Genomic DNA, 13,240 nt, shown 5'->3' on the forward strand with positions numbered 1-13,240 from the left:
CTGGGGGGCAGCAGGGGAGCTGTGGCACTTGCAACCACCAAGCCTTAACATGGCCCCCCCGCTGCGGGGTTAACACCACAGAGAACCAGGCTCAGGGACCAGGCCCCACTGCTTTGTCCTCTCCATGGCATCAGTGTCACCCTTCCTCCTAACCCCATGGCCGAAGCACTCTGGTGGTGCAGGACAAGGGTCCCCCCACTGTGTCGGATGGAGCTGGTGCCCTCAGAACAGGGGGACGAGACATGGCTTTGCCGCCTGCGCCAATGGCTGGCAGCCGGCTGGGTCTGGCATGGCGTTGGGCATGTGGCCCTGCCGAAGCAGCGTGAGTCACCGCCCCATGGCGCTCATTATGCAAAGGCTGGCACAGGCTGTGGTGTGGGGCTGTGGCGTGGGGCTGTGGCATGGGGCCGTGGCACTGGGTGGGTGCTGCTCGGGCACACCAGGGCTGGTGGTGGGTGCAAAGCAGAGCATGGAGAAGGGGGAAACCAAGGCAGCAGCGGGGTGTGCCCCCGAGTCCTGCAGCCCGTTCAAGGCTGTCCCTTTCCCCACCCGTGGCCAGGGCATGTGTGGGGCCGGGGAGCAGCAGGTCCAGGTGTAACTGGAGCCCCAGGGCTGGCCTGGCGCACTCACGTAACGCCTGCCAGGCACTTATGCAATAGCTGCTGCCACGCGGCTACAAGGGACATCCAACGCCACAGCAATTACTGGCCCTTAAGCAGCGGGTGACGCAGGATAAGGAGGCTAATTGGAGCTGTGGCCGGCAGAGCTGCCGGGGAAGGGGGATTCGGTCTCACCCTGAACCCTGAGGGGGGTCCCAAGCAACCAGTGCTTGCTGAGCCTTTGTTAGGGGCTGTGGGGAGGGAATGGCCAGGCTGGACCCCACTGGGCAGCAGCTGTGGGTGCCCATGGGGTGGGAGGGAGCATCACCTTAGGTGGAGTGTGGCATCCCCATCCCCATCCCTGCACACCCACAGCACAGTGATGCTCAAAGTAGGTCAGTGGGCCGAGGTGCTGGGCGACCGCGGGCTGCCGCAGCATCTGTCCAGGGGGGTTTGCTCATGGGGAGCTCGGCCTCCGCCCCCCTGCCGCCCTCGCCCTCTGTTGAGCCCATCGCCCTACTCACCCCACTGGTCTCCAGGGTCCCTGGGGAGGGGACGAAGGTGTCATCCCCACCAGGGCTGGGTTGCTGAGCCCTGGTACACCTCATTGTACAAATGATGCCTGGATAATGGCACCTGAAGGAGGGTCCTGGCCCCCCCTGCACCCCCCTCTCTCCCCACTGCCCCAGGAGCCTCAGCCCAGTGGTGTGGGGGTGCAGAAGGGCTCCCCGGCGGCTCCCCCCCACACTCACCCCTGGCTCAGGTAGCGCTGCCTCCACTTGGCATTGGCTCAGGCGCCACACGGCGCTGCCAAATCTCCAGTATAATAATTAGGAGATAAACAGGAAAGAGGAAAGGGGCAGATTTCATATTCCACCCTGATCCCTCTGAGACAGATAAAAGCAGAGTGGGGGGACATGAGGGGGCTTTTTTCCCCACTTGTTTCTGCTGAATCAAACACTTTTCCTCCTGCCTAGAAGATTTCCCTGCTCCCCCCACCCACCCCCTGCTCCTGCCTTAATGAGGTTCTGCTGTAAAAGTCTCTGAGCCTTCACCGTGGCCTTGAGTTAATCTCCAGGCACCTTCAAAGCTGGGTTGTTCCTGCTCCCCTCCCCGTCCCCCCTCTTCGCCTCCATCTTTTTGAACTTCCCAGCCACAAAATTGCTGAGTTTCATGTGATGCTGCTTCTCTTGCACCCAACAGCAAGCAATGAGGGACCTGGGGCAGACATGGGCACACAGCGGGGGAACACGGGATGGGGACTCCCGGGGGTCTCCCTCCAGGTAGAAAAGCAGACTGCCTTTGGGGGGAGTTTCCAAACTGGGGTGGAAAGGGGATATTTTGTTGTTTTTTTTTCTCACCCCAAACTAGAATATTGTCAAAATATTGCATAAAATATAGCCCTTGGCTCAACCAAGGTGGTGACCAGGCCCCTCCCCAGGCAGTGAGGGCTCTGGGGACTGGTGACAGTGGGGCATTACCCCAGGGACAGACAGAAGACCCAGGGTGCAGGCAGCTGCCCGGCAAGTCTGCAGGGGCTGAGCTGGGAGCGGAGCAGCTGTGCAGGTGCCGGGAGCATCCCCCCGCCGCTGCTTGACTGGGGATGGCTGTAGGACCCTAGTGCCGGGGCTGGTGGAAGGGGGACGGTGCTGCCCACTCAGGGTTCTGCTGTGGGAACCAGCTGCTTCCCAAGGAAGAGGCTTGGCAGCCATGGCAGCCGTGTTTGCAGCCTTGCACAGCTCCAGCTGGCTCCAGACCCTTGATCACATCCCTGCTGCTGGGACAGCACCGGACAGGCTGGGTGAAAGGTGGTCCTCAAAGCACCCATCCATCCCTGCGAGACTACTGGGCATCGTAACCCTCCTCATCACCTGGGCGGGTGCTCAGCCCTGACCGCATGTCGCAGTTTAGCCAGCAGCTCAGCCCCACACAGCTGCTCGCTCACTGCCCCACCGATAGATGGGGGAGAGAATCAGAAGGGTAACGCTCGTGGGTTGGGATAAGAACAGTTTAATAATTAAAATTAAAAGAAACAACAGTAGAAATGCAATGTAAAGGAGAACAACGAGAGGCGCAAAGCCCCGGGGGAGGGGGGGGACGGAGGGAACGAACCACCGAAACAAACCACACACACCACAACCGCTCCCGAGCTGCAAACTGGCCGCCCCCCCCCCAATATACTGGTCACGGTGTCACGTGGTATGGCACGAACCTGCCATTGGCCAGTCGGGGCCAGCCGCCCCCACCATGGCCCCGCCCCTCCCAGCCCCCCCCCCGCGGCAGAGCCGGGAAGCTGGAAAGGCAGCCGCCCCCCCACAGTGAGGAGAATTAACCCCTTCTCAGCCAAAACCAGCACATTCCCCACCCCTTATTCCATACCATTTACACCATGCCCAGGTCCCATATGATGCAATACAACCGTACCAACCACCACCCCTCCCCTTCCCATCCTTTAACATAACACACAGACATCGTTCCCTTAGTTCATGGACCTTCCCTGTAAAATGTCCATTAAAATGTCCATTGAGTTCACCCAGTCCATGACTCTGGGCTCCATCTGCCGTATCAGGCTTTCAGGGTGGGAGAGGTGGTGTGTGGCGTTGGGTTGCTGCATACAGAGTCAGTCATCGTTCCATCCCTGCTGCACGGCTTGTTTCACAGTCTGTCTTCCATGGGTTGGGAGGCTCGTACTCTGATATCATTGATACAACACAGAGGTGACACACAATGTTATATAGCAGTTCGCATTGTGCCATTCAGTTCATTGGCTGGTTTCGCCCAAAATCAAATCCCCTTGAGGCACACATCGGATTTCTCCATCCTCCCGCATCACCCACCAAGTGCACCCAGGTCCTCGAGCAAAAGCCATCCCACGAATGGGTTTGCCTTTGCCGGAGGCAGGAAGAACCCAGACTGTTTTGCCCAGCATACTTTTTGCGTGCACTACAGGGACTCTATCCCCTTCCACAGTATGTAGGATTTCTGACTGGGCAGGGCCAGCTCGCCTGGCAGATCCCCTCGTGTTGACTAACCACGTGGCTTTTGCTAAATGTGTATCCCAGTGCTTGAATGTCCCACCCCCCGTTGCTCTCAGTGTAGTTTCTAACAGTCCATTGTACCGTTCAATTTTCCCAGAGGCTGGTGCGTGATAGGGGATGTGATACACCCACTCAATGCCGTGCTCTTTGGCCCAGGTGTCTATGAGGCTATTTTGGAAATGAGTCCCGTTGTCTGACTCAATTCTCTCTGGGGTGCCATGTCGCCACAGGACTTGTTTCTCAAGACCCAGGATAGCGTTCCGGGCAGTGGCGTGGGGGACAGGATATGTTTCCAGGCAGCCAGTCGTTGTTTCTACCCTTGTAAGCACATGGCGCTTGCCTTGGCGGGTCTGTGGGAGTGTGATAGAGTCAATTTGCCAGGCCTCCCCATATTTAGATTTCAGCCATCGTCCCCCATACCACAGAGGCTTTACCCGCTTCGCTTGCTTGATTGCAGCGCATGTGTCACATTCGTGGATAACCTGTGCAATAACGTCCATGGTCAAGTCCACCCCTCGATCACGAGCCCACCTGTATGTTGCATCTCTCCCTTGATGGCCTGAGGTGTCATGGGCCCACCGAGCTAGAAATAGTTCACCCTTATGCTGCCAGTCCAGATCCACCTCAGCCACTTCAGTCTTGGCAGCCTGATCCACCTGCTGGTTGTTCCGATGTTCTTCAGTGGCCCGACTCTTGGGGACGTGAGCATCCACATGACGTACCTTTACAACCAGGTTCTCTACTCAGGCAGCAATATCTTGCCACAATGTGACAGCCCAGATGGGTTTGCCTCTGCGCTGCCAGTTGCTTTGCTTCCACTGCTGCAGCCAGCCCCACAGGGCATTTGCCACCATCCAGGAGTCAGTATAGAGACAGAGCACTGGCCACTCTTCCCGTTCAGCAATGTCTAAGGCCAGCTGGATGGCCTTTACCTCTGCAAACTGGCTCGATTCACCTTCTCCTTCAGCAGTTTCTGCTACTTGTCGTGTAGGACTCCATACAGCCGCCTTCCATCTCCGGTGCTTTCCCACAAGGCGACAGGACCCATCAGTGAACAGGGCATACTGCTTTTCATCTTCTGACAGTTTGTTATGGAGTGGGGCTTCTTCAGCATGTGTCACCTCCTCCTCTGGTGATAATCCAAAATCTTGGCCTTCTGGCCAGTCCATAATCACTTCCAAGATTCCTGGGCGACTGGGGTTTCCTACTCGAGCCCGCTGGGTGATCAGTGCAACCCATTTACTCCACGTAGCATCAGTTGCATGGTGTGTAGAGGGGACCTTTCCTTTGAACATCCAGCCCAGCACTGGCAGTCGGGGTGCCAGGAGCAACTGTGCCTCAGTACCAACCACTTCTGAAGCAGCTCGGACCCCTTCATATGCTGCCAATATCTCTTTTTCAGTTGGAGTATAGCGGGCTTCGGACCCTCTGTATCCCCGACTCCAAAACCCTAGGGGTCGACCCCGGGTCTCCCCATGTGCTTTCTGCCAGAGGCTCCAGGTAGGGCCATTCTCCCCGGCTGCGGTGTAGAGCACATGTTTTACATCTTGTCCTGCCCGGACTGGCCCAAGAGCTACTGCATGAACTATTTCTCGTTTAATCTGTTCAAAGGCTTGTCGTTGCTCAGGGCCCCATTTGAAATCATTCTTCTTCCGGGTCACTTGATAGAGAGGGCTTACGATCAGACTGTAATTGGGAATATGCATTCTCCAAAAACCCACAACGCCCAAGAAAGCTTGTGGTTCCTTTTTGCTAGTTGGTGGAGACATGGCTGCTATTTTGTTGATCACATCCATTGGGATCTGACGACGTCCATCTTGCCATTTGATTCCGAAGAACTGGATCTCTTGCGCGGGTCCCTTCACCTTACTTTGTTTTATGGCAAAACCAGCCTTCAGAAGGATTTGGACTGTTTTTCTCTCCTTTCTCAAATACTTCTCCCGCTGTGTTGCCCCACACGATGATGTCATCAATGTATTGAAGGTGTTCGGGAGCTTCTCCCTGTTCCAGTACAGTCTGAATCAGTCCATGGCAAATGGTAGGACTGTGTTTCCACCCCTGGGGCAGTCGATTCCAGGTGTACCGGACGCCCCTCCATGTGAAAGCAAACTGTGGCCTGCACTCTGCTGCCAGAGGGACTGAGAAGAATGCATTAGCAATATCAGTTGTGGCATACCGCTTGGCTGCCTTGGACTCCACTCCGTATTGAAGTTCTAGCATGTCTGGCACAGCAGCACTCAATGGTGGAGTGACTTCGTTCAGGCCACGATAGCCTACTGTTAGTCTCCACTCTCCATTAGACTTCCGGACTGGCCATATGGGACTGTTAAAGGGTGAGTGGGTCTTACTGATGACTCCTTGGCTCCTCAGTTGGTGAATGAGCTCATGGATGGGGATCAGAGAGTCTCTGTTGGTGCGATATTGCCGCCGGTGCACTGTTGTGGTGGCGATTGGCACCTGTTGTTCTTTGACCTTCAGCAACCCCACAACAGAAGGGTCCTTTGAGAGACCGGGCAAGGTAGACAGCTGTTTAGTTTCCTCCGCCTCCAAGGCAGCTACACCAAAAGCCCACCTGTACCCTTTTGGGTCCTTGAAATACCCTCTCCTGAGGCAGTCTATGCCAAGGATGCACGGAGCCTCGGGGCCAGTCACAATGGGGTGCTTTTGCCACTCATTGCCAGTTAGGCTCACTTCGGCCTCCAATACAGTTAGCTCTTGGGATCCCCCGTCACTCCAGCAATGCTGATGGGTTCTGCCCCTATATAGTTTGATGGCATTAAGGTGCACTGTGCACCGGTGTCCACTAAAGCTTTATACTCCTGTGGGTCGGACGTGCCAGGCCATCGGATCCACACAGTCCAGTAAGCCCGGTTATCCCTTTCCTCCACCCGGCTGGAGGCAGGGCCCCTCTAGTCCTGATCATGGCAGTCACAACTCACTTCCTGTAAATGTGAATCAGGAGTCCCTCTATTACACTTAGAAATAAAATCTGCGCTTCTACTCCTCTGTCTGGGGACCTGCTCGCTGGAAACTGGAGCAGCAGCTTTCCTGGAAGAGCCTCCCCGAGTGACTGTTCTTCCTTGCAGGTCATGTACTCGTGCCTGTAGGGTCGAGGTAGGCTTGCCATCCCACCTCCTCATGTCCTCTCCGTGGTCACGCAGGTAGAACCATAGGGTGGCCCGTGGTGTGTATCCTCTCCTTTGAGCCAAAGGACGTTTATTCCTAACAGCTGAGACACTACTCTGTCGAGGTGGGGAGCAGGACAGATCTTCTTTGAGTTGCTGGACCTCTTGGGATAGTTTCTCCACAGCAGAGACGAGGGAGGAAGAGAGATTTGTTTCGTAATCCCAGAGTCTATCAATCACCTCTGCCACCGTTGGTGTCTCGTCATTTTTCCAGGACATCACTGCCAATGAGTTTGCATGCGAAGATGGCGCGCTCCGTACAAACTTCCGCCACATGGGTCGTGTGCACTCGGCTTCATCTGGATCTTTGGATGACCATTGATCGTCCAGGTCAACATAAATAACCTCAAGCACAGCTAATTCCCTTAGATACTGGATGCCTTTCTCCATAGTTGTCCATTTTCCTGGGCGATATGTAACATCTTTTTTAAAGGGATACCTTTCCTTCACTCCAGACAGGAGTCGCCTCCAGAGGCTGAGGGCTTGTGTTCTTTTTCCCAATTGCTTTGTCAACGCCCCCTTCCCCAGAAAGGGATCCCAGTTGTTTGGCCTCTTTTCCCTCTAGTTCCAGGCTACTGGCCCCATTATCCCAGCATCAGAGCATCCAGATGACAATGTGCTCACCTGAAGGACAGCTGAAATCTTCTTGCATATCTCGCAACTCACTCAAGGACAGGGATCGGGTGGTCTCTATTTCATTTATGACTTCTTCCTCCTCTCCCCGCGATGGCCCTGGTTCTTCATCATCCCGTTCTAAACGAGTTGATGTCCGCTTCCAATATTTTGTCTTGTGTATGGGGGCAACTGATACTGGTACGGGTTTATTTTCTGAGCCAGCTCCGGTACTTGTTGTGGGGGTTTGAGTGGCTGCAGTGCCTGTTGTCAGGGCTGGATTGTCTACAGTGCCAGTCACTTTGCATTTCAATCCAGAGACCTTCTCTTCCCCCTGGGGGCACTGAATACTGTTGAGCAGGGCTCGGTATGCATGGGCCAGGCCCCAGCATGTTGCAGTGATCTGTGTCTCTCTGGAGTTCCCAGCGTAACAACATAATTTCTCCAAATATTCTACTAGTTTTTCAGGATTCTGCACTTGTTCGGGGGTGAAACTCCAAAACACTGGGGGTGCCCACTGCCCTAGGGATTTGCCCATGCTATCCCACATGCCCTGCCACTCGTAACTATCAAGCCTCGAGGCAGATTTCTGGGTGATATTCTTAAGTTGCTTAGTCAAAACCAAAACAACATGCCCAAAAGCTAACAATAAGTGCGCCTTAACCACCCAAGGATGTTCAAGATACAAAAAGGTTGTTGTAACAAAGGCACAGACATCATAGAACAAAGTTGCAAAGGTACTATTCTGTATTTCCTCCATATAAAATCTCTCCGAGGAGGAGGTATAATTGCTAATTGCCTCAACAAGGTGGTATCCAAAGTACAGTAACAGTTTCAGCAAAAACCCCAAATACTAGATAAAGCTGAAAACGAGTGTTTGTATAACAAATCTTGTAGGCAAAAGGTTACTAATCACAGCAGAACACAGCAGACTAAACAAACCAACACCAATCTTTAACACCAACTGCAAAAAGGACAACATGGTGCTGTGACCAGCAGCTGTTGTTATCTCCAACCCTTGAGACCCACGTTGGGCTCCAAGAAGACTGTCGTGGTTTAGCGGCAGCTCAGCCCCACACAGCCGCTCGCTCACTCCCCACCGGTAGATGGGGGAGAGAATCAGAAGGGTAACGCTCGTGGGTTGGGATAAGAACAGTTTAATAATTAAAATTAAAAGAAACAACAACAGAAATGCAATGTAAAGGAGAACAACGAGAGGCGCAAAGCCCCGGGGGGGCAGGGGGGGCGGGATGAACCACCGAAAGGAACCTCTCACCCCCCAACACCACACCGCTCCCAAGCCGCAAACTGCCCCCCCTCAATATACTGGTCACGGTGTCACGTGGTACGGAAGGAACCTGCCATTGGCCAGTCGGGGTCAGCCGCCCCCATCATGGCCCCGCCCCCCCCCCCCCCCCGCCACGCGGCAGAGCGCGGGAAGCTGGAAAGGCAGCCGACCCCCACAGTGAGGAGAATTAACCCCTTCTCAGCCAAAACCAGCACACCGCAGTGGGTCCAAAACCCTGGGGAGGGGAGAAGCAGGAGCCAAGAGCACCCGAGTTGCTTGAGCATGGGGTGCTGCACCCACCGGCCCATGCTCGAGCCATCAGCCACTGCTTGGCTTCCTTGTCCTGCTGGTCAATGCTCCTGGCTGCCTGCTGCACCCGTACCTGGGCATCCCGCTCCAGAGCTGATCTGGAGGCTTTAGCACAAGTTAATCCCAGCAATCCCTTAATTCCAGGGACTGAAAAAGGAAAGATCAGTAGGTCAGTGGGAAAAGCTCTTGGCCAAAGTTAACACGTTAATGTGGAGAGAGGGCAAGAGAAAGAGCAGGGGAGAAGAAAGCACCAAGAGATCTGCTCTGGCTTCTCCCCCCATTCCAGCTCAGGTCACCCTGCATCACACCAGGGAGCAGTTTTGGGGATGGTGCTCAGTGATGGGCCAGGGAGCCTCAGCAGCTCCTGGTCTGCCGCAGTTTGGGGAGGGAAGGGAGCCTTTTTCCCCTCTCTCCCAAACAACCCAAACCCAGCGCTCGTGTCCCTAAGACGATTTCACTGCGGTTTAAATCCCAGCCTCCAGAGGCAAAAGGTTGCGTATTAGCATGCTGCACTGCTGAGCGTCTCTAATTAGGGCTTGGCAAGCTCCCGCCTTGGCCCCGTAAGCACCTTTTTGGCTGTCGCTCTGGAAAAAGCTGTGCCGGAGGACTTCTCTTTTAATACAGCCAAAGCCCAGGTGAGCCACCCACCACTGCCTGCACCGCCCACTGGCACCAAACGGGCTGGTCCCAGCTCCGGCTGCAGGTCCCAGCCCCACAGGGCTTTGCTGGGTGGCCCCAGGCAAGACCCCCAAGCCCTGCTGTGCTGGTGCATCCCACCAAGGACCAGCCTGAGGCCTTTCCCTGCATCACCGGCTGCCTTTCCCCGGGCCAGCTGCTTTTGGGCAATAATATCACTATGGGAGCAATTTCCTTAAATCCATCTCTGTTGCCACAAGCAGCTTAGCACCAGAAACTCTCTTCCTCTCTGTTCTTTTAATATGATCTCGGCTTAGCAAAACCCCAGGCTTAGATGTTGCCCCTGCAGTGCAAGTGAGGAGAGGAGAATTAAATAATATGAAAGCACAAAACAAAGGGCTCTGCTTGTTTTAAGCAGCTGGGGGAGGGGGGTCAGGGTGGTCCAGCCCTCCCCAGGGGGAGCTGCTGGGGTTACCTGTGGAGGGGGATGCTCGGCCGGATGACACAGGGTACAGCCCCTCTGGGATGCCTCGTTTTTATGAGTCAGTGGGTCAGGGATGCTCTGTGAAGTTCGGGATCCTGCTGAGTGTGCTGAAGGTCACCTCTAAGACAAGGATTCTGGATTTCAGAAGAGCAAACTTCAGTGCACTCAGGGCTCAGTTGGGAGGGATTCGATGGGAAGCTTCCATGGAATACAAAGGAGCTAGTGAGTGCTGGGAATTCTTCAAGAACTCTCTATTGGAAGCACAAAGCCAATTTATCCCCTACAAAGGAAAGGGAAGTAAGCGGAACAAGAGGCCCCCATGGCTCAACCATGACCTCCTGGGTCTACTCAAATCCAAAAGGGAAGCACACCAGAGATGGAGAAGTGGAGGATTATCCGCCGAGAACTACAAGGGCATAGCCAGAGTGTGCAGAGATGCAGTTAGAAAAGCAAAAGCCCAATTTGAATTGAAACTGGCTGTAGACATAAAAAATAACAAGAAAGGGTTCTTCAGACATGTCAACCATAAGCAGAAAAAGAAGGAAAACATAGGCCCACTGTTAAATGGAAAAGGAGAGTCAATCACCAATGATGCAGAAAAGGCAGAGGTCCTCAACACCTTCTTCACCTCTGTCTTTACCAGCACTGTCGGGTCCCAGGCTTTGGGAACGAAATTGCCGATTGATCCAAACACCAACCCACCATCAGTGAAGGAAGAGTTAGTACATGAATTACTACAGAAGCTTGACCCCTACAAATCAATGGGCCCTGATGCCATCCACCCGAGGGTGTTGAGAGCTGACTGACGTCATCGCAAGGCCACTCTCCATAATCTTCGAGAAGTCATGGAGAACAGGGGATGTCCCAGAGGACTGGAGGAAGGCAAATGTTACCCCTATCTACAAGAAAGGCTCGAGGGAGGAGCTGGGTAACTATAGGCCCATCAGCCTTACTTCAATCCCTGGGAAAGTTATGGAACGAATCCTCCTGGGGGCCATCACAAGTCAAATGAAGCACGTGATTGGGAAAAGCCAACATGGCTTCACTAAAGGCAGATCGTGCTTGACAAACCTGGTGGCCTTCTATGACAGAGTGACTTGCCTGGTTGACATGGGGCGGGCGGTGGACATTGTCTACCTGGACTTCTCCAAGGCCTTTGATACGGTCCCCCACAGTCTCCTCCTGGAAAAATTGATGTGTTATGGCCTAGAGAAGTGGTCTGTGCAGTGGGTGGGGAACTGGCTGACAGGCCGCACCCAAAGGGTGGTGGTAAATAGCTCCTTTTCCAAGTGGCAACCTGTCACTAGTGGGGTCCCCCAGGGATCGATATTGGGCCCAATGTTATTCAACATCTTTATAAGTGATCTGGATAAGGGCATCAAGTGTAGCCTGATGAAGTTTGCTGACGACAGCAAGTTGAGTGAGGAAGCAGACACTCCAGAAGGGAGAGCTGCTCTGCAGGGAGATCTGGATAGGCTGGAGGAGTGGGCCAGCAAGAACCTTATGAAGTTCAACAAGGACAAGTGTAAGGTCATGCACCTGGGAAAACATAATCCAGGAGTGCAGCACAGACTGGGATCCACCTGGCTGGAGAGCAGCTCTGTGGAAAGGGACCTGGGGGTCCTGGCAGACAGAAAGCTCAACATGAGCAAACAGTGGCTGCTGCGGCCAAGAAGGCCAACAGGATGCTGGGTTGCATCAAAAAGGGCATTGCCAGCAGAGAGAAAGAAGTCATTATCCCGCTCTACTCAGCGCTTGTCAGGCCACACCTGGAGTACTGCGTGCCGTTCTGGTCCCCCCTATACAAAAAGGATGTGGACAGGCTGGAAGGGGTCCAGAGAAGGGCCACCAGGATGATCAAAGGACTGGGAAGCTGCCATACAAGGATAGGCTGGGAGAGCTGGGTTTGTTCAGCCTTGAGAAAAGGAGGCTAAGAGGGGATCTCATCACCATGTACCAGTACTTAAGGGGTAGCTACAAAGAAGATGGAGAATCCCTTTTTACACAGAGTCACACGGAGAGGACAAGGGGGAATAGACACAAGTTGCTCTTGGGGAGATTCCAATTGGACACCAGAGGGAAATTTTTCACGCTGAGGACAGTCACCACTGGAATAATCTCCCCAGGGAAGTGGTTGACTCGGCCATGTTGGACACCTTCAAGAGTCGTCTGGACAGGGTGCTGGGCCATCTTGTCTAGACTGTGTTCTTCCCAGAAAGGTTGGACTAGATGATTCCTGAGGTCCCTTCCAACCTGGGATTCTGTGATTCTGTGTTGCTTTCAGCCATTGCTCCTGCTCCCAGGGACCGGAGGGAGCCTGGCTCAGAGACACGCTCACCCTAAAGGTGCCCCACACACCTTGCTGTGCTTTTTCATGGCAAATACTCCCATTTTCCAGAGTTTTCCCACCTTGGGATCTGCCAGAAGTGAGTGGCTTCAGGGAACTCAGTGCCCTTCGCAGAGGCAGCATCACACCAAGAAATGGGCCTTACCCACCTCTCCCACCCCACCCACGACACCGGTGCCCAGGACGGTTCTTCCCGGCTGCCAGGCAGACCCATGCCATGCCATGCCAATGGGCTGTGGGTTATTGCTCATCCTCTGGCACCCAGCTGGCCAGGCTGGCCCCCATTGCCAGCACCACGGCTCACCTTGGACTCCGCTCCTGGCATGGCCCAGCAGCCGGCTGGGTTGCTGGGGAGACAGGCTGGTTTATTTACCATCAGGGCTGCGATAAGGAGTGTGAAAGGGGAAGTGAAGCACATGGTATCAAATGTGCCTGACCCACTTTTCCACTGCCTGGGCATCGCTCACCCTCAGCTATTGGATTGCAGTGGCGGAGGCACAGGGAGCATGGCCAGGAATGCCCTGCTGCTTGCTGGAGCCACCACGCCACAAGGGGTTGGGGTGTCCTTGCTTCTGAACCCAATTTTCTCCAGGCTGGTTGGAAACAGAGGAAAAGTATCCCCGGGCTGGATTCTGATGGAATGTGATGGAGACAAAAGCTCATGTGAAAGCTTGCTGCGGCAGGCTCCTTGTGCCTGTCCTCGGCCACAGTCCCCTCCATGCCGCGTCCCCCACTGGCGCTG

This window comes from Phalacrocorax carbo, chromosome 19, assembly GCF_963921805.1.
Source record: "Phalacrocorax carbo chromosome 19, bPhaCar2.1, whole genome shotgun sequence".
NCBI classification, from domain to species: domain Eukaryota; kingdom Metazoa; phylum Chordata; class Aves; order Suliformes; family Phalacrocoracidae; genus Phalacrocorax; species Phalacrocorax carbo.